The sequence below is a fragment of the Diabrotica undecimpunctata genome, chromosome 8 (genome assembly GCF_040954645.1).
Source record: "Diabrotica undecimpunctata isolate CICGRU chromosome 8, icDiaUnde3, whole genome shotgun sequence".
Taxonomy (NCBI): Eukaryota; Metazoa; Arthropoda; class Insecta; order Coleoptera; family Chrysomelidae; genus Diabrotica; species Diabrotica undecimpunctata.
In genome coordinates, this window is record NC_092810.1 from 89,395,575 (window position 1) to 89,408,027 (window position 12,453).

At 34.2% G+C, this 12,453-nt stretch overlaps 1 protein-coding gene across 1 annotated transcript in view; it reads right to left on the reverse strand.

The window, feature by feature from the left end:
- The window catches only part of LOC140447750 (endoplasmic reticulum transmembrane helix translocase), a 153,530-nt gene that overhangs the window by 71,908 nt on the left and 69,169 nt on the right, over positions 1-12,453 (reverse strand). The gene's annotated exons all lie outside the window — the stretch shown is intronic.

A 12,453-nucleotide genomic window follows, 5' to 3' on the forward strand; every position in this document is an offset into this window, starting at 1 on the left:
AATTTACTTGATCTTACTTGATAATTGAGATGAAATAAAAAGTCGAAAACAGTCGAAAAAAGTCGAAAATATTACTCTTTTTATTAATAATATGGTCTTTATTCTCGTTTACAGACTCCTTTATCGGAATATCAAATCATTGGTATCTTTCAGAAAAATCTGCCTTTTTACCATTCTAGTCTAACTTTGGTTGACACATCTTATATCAAAGACATCATTCAAAAATTTAAGAGGCTCAACGAAACTTTTTCTTGGACCGAACAAACTAATTCTTTCTATTTCGTTTAAGATTCTTCCTATAAAGAACTTAAAATTAATCGAACGCACTCATACACGAATATTTCCGTAAAACCACATTTTAGTTAGGCTGTTTCTTTTAAGTCACCTTTTTAAAGTATTAAAATTGCTGTAAACAGAACCTATAAATAGATAAAAAATTTTCCATATCTTTAATTTTGTTTAAAAACATCTTATTTAGTTTGCAATCTGTAAAATTTTACAATGAACAAATGTTAATAGCAGTAACAAAACATTTAGGAAAACTGTTCGGTGACTATATAACTTTTTTCTATGCAGTTTTAGGTATATGCAATGGTACATTAAACAGAAAGAAAAAATAACCTTTAAAATGGTCTACTGTAGAAAGAAGACACTAGGACTAATTTTAAGCAAGATACGGTTCTTCAAAGTTTTCTATTTTTATTGAGTTTTGCTATTTACGGCAAAATGCAAAAATTGCGCAAGAAAGCTACACTCTTCATGTTTAAAACGTATGGATACCTAAACTCCAAAACCTCCAACCGAAAATCTGGGTTTCGGGTTGTAAGTTCAAAAACTAACCAATCTTATATTATTTATGTGAACTAAAATTCAATAATTATTAACTCAAATCGCATGGTAAATTTGTGACTTAATAAAACAAAAAATATATATATTCTTAGTCAATTTATTGCTCTAAAACCTTTTTTATCCAAAAAAATTGTCCAGACTGTAAAATTTGAAGATTTTGAGTTGAGAGGTTTTGGAGTTTAGGTATAGCTACTTTAATTTTTGTTGATAGGACACTCTGATCTAAAGCTATCTAATTTTTACCGTCAAGTTGGTACAAATTTTAATTAAAAAATTGTTATAGTCAATTTATTGCTCTAAAACCTTTTTTATCCAAAAAAATTGTCCAGACTGTAAAATTTGAAGATTTTGAGTTGAGAGGTTTTGGAGTTTAGGTATAGCTACTTTAATTTTTGTTGATAGGACACTCTGATCTAAAGCTATCTAATTTTTACCGTCAAGTTGGTACAAATTTTAATTAAAAAATTAATTTCGCACGCGTATCACATTTAATATCGCCGGTCGGTGCAAGCCGTGTTTTTGTGAGAATGGTTTATTCTACAGAAAAAGTACTAATACCTATACATTTTTATTCAACGTAATCTCAACTACATTTCTTCTTTAAGAAATAAGCACATAAAATAAGCTTTCTTTTTTATTTGGTATGCATATACCTAAATGTACAAGAAAAAAGGAGAAATTTAAAAATAGCCGTAAAATAGCAAAACGTTAAAAGTAGAAAACGTTACCATTTTAAAGGAAATTGATTTTTCTTTCAATGAAATGTACTACTGCATATACCTAAAACTGCGTAGAAAAAAAGTTATAGAACAATGTTTGCGAAAAAATAGGAAAAATGCCCAAAAAATGGTGAGAGTGGCGACCTTTGAAAAATGGTATCTGGGTTAATCCTAAATACTTTTATCAAACGTCATTTTGAAGAGGAATGATAAAAGTTCTTTTTTCTGTAAGGCAATACCTATACCTATTCCCAATGGAAAAAAATCGCATATGTTCCTGTTTTTTTTTGCTTCGTTTTTTGAATATATTTTTGTAAAAAAATATTTTTGACTTCAAAAGCTGATATTTCTATAGGAAATATAATTTTGAACAACTATATATACTTCATCTCCAGAGGGCACAAGAAGCAGAGGACGACCACGAATGAGATGGATTGATGATGTGGAAGAAGACCTACAGATTCTAGGGGTTAGAAGATGGAGGGAAGTTGCCAGGAATCGACAGGAGTGACGACTTCTTTGTGAGCAGGCCAAGATCCACAACGGATTGTCGAGCCACTTGTGATGATGATGATGATATATACTTCATCTAATTTACTTACCGTTGCACGTCATCCGCGTCATAGCCCGTGAGGTCACATGATACCAACACGAAATATTTAGGCGGTAGGTGTGTTTTTTTTTTTAGAATCACTTTGCCGAGTACACTGGCATTACAGCCACTAGACATATTTTATTATATATATATATATATATATATATATATATATATATATATATATATATATATATATATACCCGGTATTTAGGCGTTCCACGCCCTTCCGGTAGGGATCTATGGAGGAGTATCACCTAGCCGCAAGCCCTTATCTCTTGCCGTACTGCTCCACCATAGGCCGATCAGATACCAGCATATTCTAGACTAAGCCGCAGATCCATTTTAGAATTTTAAACTACTGCGTTAGCCTTTTTGTTTTCTATTCACCGGGCCGGGGATTTGAACTGACATCTCTCGCATTGAAGCGAAGGAGAAGCCAGCCGCCCAGCCCGCTTGGCTATCCGATCGACTATTTTTATTTTATTATATACGCGTAGAAATAATATTTAAAGATTTCTATTAATGTTAACTTAAAGAAATACACAATAATATGTTTCATTTAATTTGTATAAATGCATTATAAAGCGTTATTATGAAGAACATTTGTTCGGAACACACTGTAACTATAATCGAACGAAGGTGATATTTTGGCATAAATTGTAACACTTCATAAAATAGGCATAAATTTGGCATAAAATTAGTGTGTTTTATATCAAAAATGTCACGTAAGAATTTAAATAGTCGTTGTAAAGAGATAGTAGCTTCTTTGATTCCAAGATCCCAAGGGTAGCAACCCTTGCGAGCCCTTAGTTGAAATTCAGTAAATTTGTTTAAAACTTCAATATCATTTGAATTGATCAACAAATATGTAATAATTAACACATTTAATATACTTTAAGGGGTTACATAGGTCTTGTATTAAAAAAAAAATGATATATTTTTTTTATTCCATATAAGTAATTGAAAAAAAAATGAAGTTGAAATTTTTTACATAAGTTTAAATACATTTTCGTCTTATGTTTTTTAACATTTTTCCGATTCTCATCGTTTTTAAAACATTTTTTTCGTATAAAACAAGAACGAGTCAACCGATTGAAAATCACTTCGTTAAATCACAAAACAATATTATAAAGTTAAACTGTGTAAAGTTCAAATTATCAAATTTACATTATAAGGCAGTTGAAGGAAAAATACAGAAATAAAGAAACAAACGCTCAAATGGTATTCATTGATTTTTAGAAAGCATACGATAGAGTTCCTCGAGAGATTATGTGATTGGTAGTCAAGAAAGGAGTCCCAGATAATGCTTAGTCTTTATTTATTTTCATTAGTGTTGGATCAGATACCAGCGAAACTAGAAGGTAACATTTCCCTGGTGCTTAATATACGCTGACGATGTAGTGTTAGTAGGAAATAGTGAATATGACTTAGAGGACAAACTGCTCTAAGTCACAGTGTAACAAGCTCTTGAGGAAAAAGGTTTAAAACTTACTAGGACAAAAACAGAATATTCATTTAAAGATTAGAATTACTACAAATAAAATAATATGTACATTACTGCATACAAAATAAAAATACTTTACATAGTGAAATGATTGTAAAAAGTAATAGTTTTAAGAACGTAAAATCGTTATTACATATTAATGGGGAAATAGATGGAGATGCATGATGTAGAATTAGGATTGGATTAATGAAATGAAAGAAAGTGAGTGTTGTGTTATGTGACAACAAAATTTAAATGAAGCTGAAGGGAAAATTTTATAAAACAGCCATAAAACCAGCTATGATTAGATGGATGAGGGTGTTACAAAAAAAGATAAAAAAATTAAAAATGAGTATATTAGAGAAAGTCTAAGGGTGGCACCAATTGATGCCTTGATGCCAAAAATGGAGAGCATGGATTAAGGTAGTTTGGTCATGTTCAAAGTCGAGAGTATATATATATATATATATATATATATATATATATATATATATATATATCTTTTGTGTGTAAATCTTCATTCTCAATCCATAAACGTCATAATCCATCTGTCGTCCGCTATTGGTCTAGGGAAAATAAACATTTGAGTCTTGCTGTGAAAACACAATACCCAAAGAAATTAAATGTGTGGACTGAACTTTATAACGATAATATAATTGGTACATTTTTTTATTACGGGAAATCTGAATGGACATAAGTATCTAGAGTTATTGTGGAATTAGATTATTCCAGCAGTTCTAAACCTTGCGGTCAACTTCGACGATGTCTGGTTTCAACAGGATGGTTGCCCAGCACATAATGCAATTGAAGTTACAAATTATTTGGAACAAACATTCCCCGGATGATTAATTTCTACACGAGGAACAATAAAATGGCCCCAAAAATCACCAGATTTAGCACATTTGATTCGAACGAGCCACCAATTTAGCAGAATTGCAAGAAAAAATTGTTCAACCTGTAGTCGGGTACAGCCAAATCAGCTGAAAATAGAATCATTTTTTTAGTTCGATGTTATCTTATAATTTGTTTTTATTGTTTTATTTTCAAGCTACCACAACAAAAAATAGACTACATGAATTGCATTGAAAACTCGAATATAAGTGTTTAAGTTTTTCCTTTGGGATTGCCGACGGAAAGTTGCCGACAAAATAATTATTTTATGCAAATAACTACACACTTCTCTTCAATGTCTGGTTTACACTGAATTGTAGCTGTACCTAGGCCCCTCACACAGACGAAAGGTGCTGCTTAAAATTTTACTAACTGCTCAGGGAATATGCGTTGTTCTTCTTCTTCAAGTTCCGCTCCTATCGGAGATTCGAAATCATTCTGGTAATTATAATTTTGTTTGTTACGCGCCTGAATAGTTCAATTAAACTACATTCAAACTATTCATGGAGATTGCGTATCCACGAGATTTTACGTCTTTATTTATATTTTTCGCCTCTTATGAGGTGCCCCAAGTACTCCAACTTCCTGATTTTTATGGAATTTAAAACTTCGCATTGTGTTCCTAGTTGTTCGAGAACTTGTGCGTTTATTTTGCGATCCATCCATGATATTTTCAGAATACGCCGTTAACACCACATTTCGAGTACTTCCAGGTTTTTAATATTGGATTGTTTCAGTGTCCAGGCCTCAACCCCATACAAAAAGGTGGAGAAAATGTAACATCGAAGCATTCTTATCCGGAGATTCTATATTGATATTGCGATAACAGAAAAGTTTTCTCATTTGGTTAAAAGTTCACTGTGCAATTTCAATGCGGCATCTTATTTCTTTTGTTTGATCACTATCTTCTGTGATCTGTGCTCCAAGGTATTTGTATGAAGATATTTGTTCAATTTCTGTGTTGTCTAGTACTAGGTTAACTTTGATGTTTTGTGCTTTTGTAAATACCATGAACTTGGTTTTCTTCAAATTTATTTTTAGTCCATAATCGTTGCAATATATATTTAGTTGTTGAGCCAGGTTTTGCAGTTCTTCTAGTGTTCCCGCCATAAGGAGGGTATCGTCAGCATATCTTATGTTATTAAGTGGCCCACCATTTATTATTATGCCCTCATTGACTTCGGTCAACGCTAATACTAAGACAGCTGTTGCCACACATCAATTCTGTTCTGAAGCTATTTTCTTGTGGCATCTTATGCAATTACTATTTTCGTTGGGAATAAGCCACAATAAGTTGTTTTTGAAGTTTTTTTTTAAACTTATTATATTATGGCTTATTCCCAACGAAAATAGTAATTACACATCAATTTCTTAAATCAGTGTTCTTTGTTAACTAATAAAGTAATTGATAGAATCGCTTAGAAAATAACAATTACATGGCTACTTTATTTAAGTTTTTTTGGGGCGATATCAATTTTCGTTCCACAATGACCTGTAATGGATTTAAATGTTTACGCTCATGTATCCGTCTAAAATTTTAGAAGGAAAGATGTAATAGAAATATAGCAACACTGTTTAAAATTCAGACCTACTCCTTCGACATGGTGACACCAAGAACCATATCAAGAATGATACGGTTCCGTTCGAGTTCGGGGTCTCAATCTGCCTACTCCCCTTACTCGTGACGTACCAGTATCTCTCAGTACCGAGAACCGTCAAATGACACTAAGGTCTCAATCTGCCTACTCCTCAGTGTCGAGTGAGAACCGGTCTTACCCTGTGTGGCTGCTTTTATACTCTCGGTATGCGCGAGAACGGTATGCGCTGACGTGGTCTGAGTTGACGTGGCCTGAACGGTGTAGGCGGGAGGTCGCTGAAGATGGTTTTGATGTTTAGAGGAAGAAGAGTTCTACTGATCTTGTCAGTGACACATTTAATAAAAGGTAGAAAGATTTTGGGTTGATCCGGCGGCAAGGTTTCTTTTTTGGATGGAATGGGGTTTAGATGTTTTTGAATGCTCCTATTGATTTGGGTTTTGTGGTAGCCGTTTTGTAAGAGTGTTTGCCTTATTGAATTGATTTCGGATGACCTATGATTGTTGTCGCTAAGTCTTATGGAACGAGAAATGAGAGTGTTGACAACTGAATTGAGTTGGGCGGGGTGATGATGTGACTGGGCATTAAGATAACGGTTTGTATGAGTGGGTTTCCGGTACATGGAATAAAGTGAGGTGGCTTTTTCTGAATAAGAACATCAAGGAATGGCAAAGATGCTTCAGACTCAACTTCCATCGTGAATTGAATACTAGGGTGTATTCCATTCAGGTGGGAGAGGAAGAGATCTAATGCGTCTTTACCATGGGACCAAATGACAAAGGTGTCATCAACGTACCGTAACCAACAGATGGGTTTGAGATTTGATGAGGACAGGGCTGCTGTTTCGAAATGTTCTATGAAAATATCAGCTATTACGGGAGAGAAGGGGGATCCCATTGGGGCACTTTTGATTTGACGATAGAAATGATTTTGGAATGAAAAGTATGTATTAGACATGCAGTGTTTTATAAGAGATAGTGTGTCTTGGGGGATTTGATGTTTAGAGTCCAAGATGGAAACGGTTTCATCCATTTCCATCTTGGACGAGGAGGCACAGGAGGCAGCTTTTAGTAACTTTGAGTTTATTACTAAGCACATCACATTTATGGCACATACCAACTTTAGGTTTTTTAAATGAAATGTTCATTTTATGAAACTCTCTTTCATAGATAGGTCTAGAGACAGGTGGTTCATTTTCTTTACAGTATAATTTGTACATTTTCTGAAGATTAACATGGCATGGCAAATACAATCTAATACTTTCTCGTCGAGTATAATGAGATTCATATAGGGGAAAAGAATTCGTGTGGGACTTCACTGCATTAATAGTTTCTTCATTATGCTTGTTAGCAGAAGGATCAAGACCTCGCTGGTCATCAGTTATTCTCCCTGAAGTATTTGAATCCCTATTTGTAAGAGCCAGTGTAATAAACATATTTGTCTCATCGAATGTGTTCATAAAACATTTTTTACAAACTTGTCTTCACTTCTCTTTCGATCTCTCAGCGTATTTCCTGTAATTCTTCTCATTACTCCATCTCTGCCGTTTTCAGTAGCCTTTGGTGTTGGGTCTTGTTTCTGAGGCGTTTTGTAATTATTGGTCTCAGTGGCTTTATATATTCTTGACTTTATCTCAGTGCTAATGTGTCTGTTTCGCCATATACTGTTATTAAGGCATCCTGCTAGTCTATTTGCTCTTTGTATTTTATCTCTCACTTATTTGTCCAGGTCTCCATAGCTGGACAGTGTAATTCACAGATATTTTATTTCCATTACTTGTTCAATACTGATGCCATCAATTTCTATTTTACATCTGGTTGGTTCTTTGCTGACTACTATTGTTTTAGTTTTCTGAGATGAGATTGTCATATTAAATTCTTTTGCTATATATATATTTAGGGATTCTACAGTATTCACTGCCTTCCCTCGCTCAACCGTTTCCATCTCTCTCTGTTGTTCCATTCTCCATCGTTTAGTCCTCTCTTACTCATGGCGTCGTCTACTTCGTTCCTCCAGGATTTTCGGGGTCGTCCTCTTTTCCTCCTTCCTATGGGGCTCCATTCGGTTATTCTTTTTATCCATCTGCTGTCGCTAGCTCTTCTTACATGTCCATACCACTTTAGTCTTTTTTGTTCTATATATGTTAGTATGTCTGTTTCTATTGATATTCTTTGCTTTATTTCGTCATTACTTCTCCTATCCATTCTTGTTACTCTGCAGCATCTTCGCAGGCATTCCATCTCTGTTGCTATTATCTTACTGCTGTTTTTCTTGTTTATGATCCAATTTTCGGCCCCATATGTCATAATACTTCGCACTAATGTTTTATAAATCTGCGTTTTTGTCTTCATATTTAGGTGTCTATCCCACCATACTGAGTTAAGTTGTCGGATTGCTGTTCTTGTTTGTCCTAATCTTTGTGTAATTTCTTCCTCTGTTGTTGCCTTTTTCGTGATTATAAACCCCAGGTATTTGAATTTATCCTTTCCTTTGATTGTTACGTTGTCATCAATCTGTAGATCTTCTATGTCTTCTTCACTTGTAGATAGGTACTCTGTTTTCTTCTTCTTCTTCTTCAAGTGCCCTGTCCGTTGCGAACGTTGGCTATTAACATGGCAATTCTGATCTTATTTGCGGCGCTTCTGAATAGTTCGACCGATGTGAGCCCGAACCACTTCCTCAGATTTTGGAGCCACGAGTGTCTTCTCCTGCCTGGCCCTCGCTTACTGTCTATTTTTCCCTGGACAATCAATTGCAGTAGACGGTACTTATCGTGTCTCAATATGTGGCCTAGATATTCAAGCTTTCAAGATTTCAAGATATTCAAGCTCTGTTTTCGCGAGGTTAATATCTAGGCCAGCCTTGGTATATTCTTCTTGTAGTTTCTTCATCATGTAGCTGAGGTCGTCTTGGTCTTGTGCAATCACTACCTACTAATTCTTTTGCTCTTATGTTAAATCTGTGGACCAGTCTTTGTAGACTATCTTCATCTTGGGATATCAATATTGCGTCGTCTGCGTAACAGAGTATTTTGATTTCTTTGTTTCCCATTCTGTATCCTCTTCCTTTGTTAACGGTTTTGATGATTTCATACAGGATCAAATTGGAGAGCATGGGGCTCAATGAATCCCCTTGTGTTATTCCGCTGCCTATTTCTATAGGTTCTGTAAGTTGTCCATCTATTCTGACTTCCATTTTGTTGTTTTGGTAAATGTTATCGATAGTTTGTATAATATTTAGGAGAACTTCTCTATTATACAGAAGATGGATTACATCTTTGAGTCTTACTCTGTCAAACGCTTTCTTTAGGTCAATCAGACACAGAAATGCTGGTCTATTACACTCTAGTGATTTCTCAGTCATTTGCTTTATAACGAATATTGCATCTGTACACGATCTTCCACTACGAAAACCCTGTTGTTAATCTGCTAAACTTATCCTCTGATTTATTAGCACTTGTAAAATTTTAGTTGTAAGTTTTAGCGTAGTATTTAACAAGTAGTACCTCTGTAGTTTTCTGGCTGTTTTTATCTCCCATTTTGAATAGTAGAATTATTTCGCTCGTTCTCCATTCTTCCGGTATTTTATTGTGTTTTATAATTTTATTAATTAATGTTGTTAATTGTTCTGTCATTGCGGCTCCACAATATTTCAGTAACTCGTTTGGTATCCTCTTTACCTGCTGCTTTTCTGTTCTTCAGCTTTTTAAGTATTTTCCGAACTTCCTTTACATTTATATTAAGTTCTTCATTTGTGTTAATTTCTGGTGTTTCCGGTTCTAGCGTCGTTTGTTCTTCCTCTACATATAGCTTTTTTAGGTAGTCAATCCACGTATCCGTTTGTATGTGTTTTGGTTCTATTAGTTCCTTTACCTCCGTTATTTGACCTCTTATGAAGCGCCATATTTCCTTTTGCAGACCGTAAAAATCAAGTTCCATTTTTTTCGAAAAGCGTTCCCAGTGATCATTCTTTATTTTTCTTACGAGTGCATGTGTTTCGTTTCTAATTGTCTTGTAATTATGGTATATTTCTTGTGTTTTGGTTGACATGTATTTCAGGTAAGCATTTTTCTTTTCTTTACATTTTTCCTTCAAATTCTACTCTTTGTACATTCTGTACAAAACCATGGAGTCCTTCGCCTTGGGAACGATTTATTTTTATTTATATTTCTTTCACCAAGAACTTCCTTGGCCTAGGCTAAGATATTAGACTTAATTTTTGCCCAGCTTTCTTCGACTCGATCACTTTCTGTGATATATGTATTCCTGCTTTTTTCGGTTATTCTTTAGGTATCTATAGGTATCTTGTGGAGTCATCCTTTGAAGCTTTCGACTTTTATCTTTGCGGTGTATTATGGTGTTTTGTTATCACGTATATGTGTTTTCATTCGGATTTTGCACAATACCAATTTATGATCGCTTCCTATTTCTGCTGATGTTGGTGCTCTTACAACCAAGATTTGAGTGGGCTGTAACTCTCTATTCGACAGAATATAGTCTATCATAGATCTTTGTCCTTTACTGTTTTCAAAAGTGTATTTGTATTGTTCTTTATGAGGGAAAAATGTATTATTAATACGTATCTCGTTTATGTTGCAGAGGTCCGTCAGAAGGTCTCCGTTTTCATTTCTGATATTTTCTATATCGCTGTTTTATTCCTGGAACTATATCATTGTCAACACTGGCGTTAAAATCACCCATAACGATTATATATTCATCATTTGGTGTCTCGTTTATTACAGAAGGTGTTCGTAGAAGTTTTCCCTTGTTGTGATATCTCTTTTGTTCTCTGGTGCATAGATTGCTATCCCATTCAAAGGTTTGGCATCCAGTTTAATTTTTACACTTACTATTCTTTCAGAGGTATATTTACATTCTTGTACTTGGTGTAAAAATTTTTTGTGTACTAACAGGGCGACTCCTTCTTTGAGTCTGGTTTCTTTCGCAACACCACTGTAAATCATCAGTTAGTCATCTAGCATAATTTGACCCTTTCCTTTTTTCTTCGTCTCTTGTACTGCAACATATGTCTATATTTTTTTCTACAAGGTCTTTTGTAATTTTCTGCTCTCTTGTGTTTAGAGACTTTACGTTCCAAGTACCGATGCGAAGTATATTTCTCGTTTTCCATAAATTCGTTGTCCTCTTTCTCGCATTAGTCGTTGTAATGAAATCATTCCTGTTCCAAGGCATAATCCTGTTTCTATGAGCTATATGGTTTTCAAGTCTATCAATAGGGTGCTAACCTGGCTGTAGACCCCCTCCTCCTTTATCCGGGCTTGGGACCGGCAACAGTTCTGTCGAGCTACTCGATCCACCCAACAAAACTGCAGGCGGAGTTTATGTGGGACTTCACTGCATTAATAGTTTCTTCATTATGCTTGTTAGCAGAAGGATCACGATCTCGCTGGTCATCAGTTATTCTCCCTGAAGTATTTGAATCCCTATTTGTAAAAGCCAGTGTAATAAACATATTTGTCTCATCAAATGTGTTCATAAAACATGTTTTACAAACTTGAATTCTAGCGCCATTCACCTTTATATAAAAAACATGAGTCACTTTCCGAACTTTTTTTGTAAATAGAATACGTGGTATATGTTTGTATATGTTACGGGTAAACCCCGAAATTGGATAAAACTGGTTTTACCCGGATACTTTGCGTATTATCCAAATTGAACGGATAAAAGGCAAAGGAGATTGATAACTTCTTGATGTATTCGGTTTATTCAAGATATATCCAATGTCAAATGGATAAAGCAGTACATTTTAAACTTAGGTATAAATAACGCTACTTACATTTGAATTTTAACTGCTTTATTTTCCTTATTAAGAATCTACTACAGGATTATTGTCCAAAAGATATAACTAAGCATCGAAAACTTGATATAACTAACAGCGATAAAAATCATATTCATTTTTAATCCAAATTATAAAGGGTTATTTATTTGAACAGGATAATATAGTATTAACCGGATAAATTCAGAATACAAAGAAATATTCACAAATATGTAGCTTTTTCCACTAAGCTTGGATAAGTCTAGGTCTATCCGGATAATTCCAATATTATCTGATATTTGCCTTTTAATCGCAACATAAATATAATATAAATATATATTCAAATGAACTTGTTACTACTAACGTAATTTTATACTAATATCTTTAATTTCACAATTTAATTTAATTTTTATTGATGTACAAAAATAACTATCAATTAAGTCTTGACTTTTTGACATTATGACAACTTTATTTGATTTCACTTCCTGGCATTCCAAGTCAGTTGGCTGGAAATTTGGTTTCCTTTTGGATAAACCCATAATC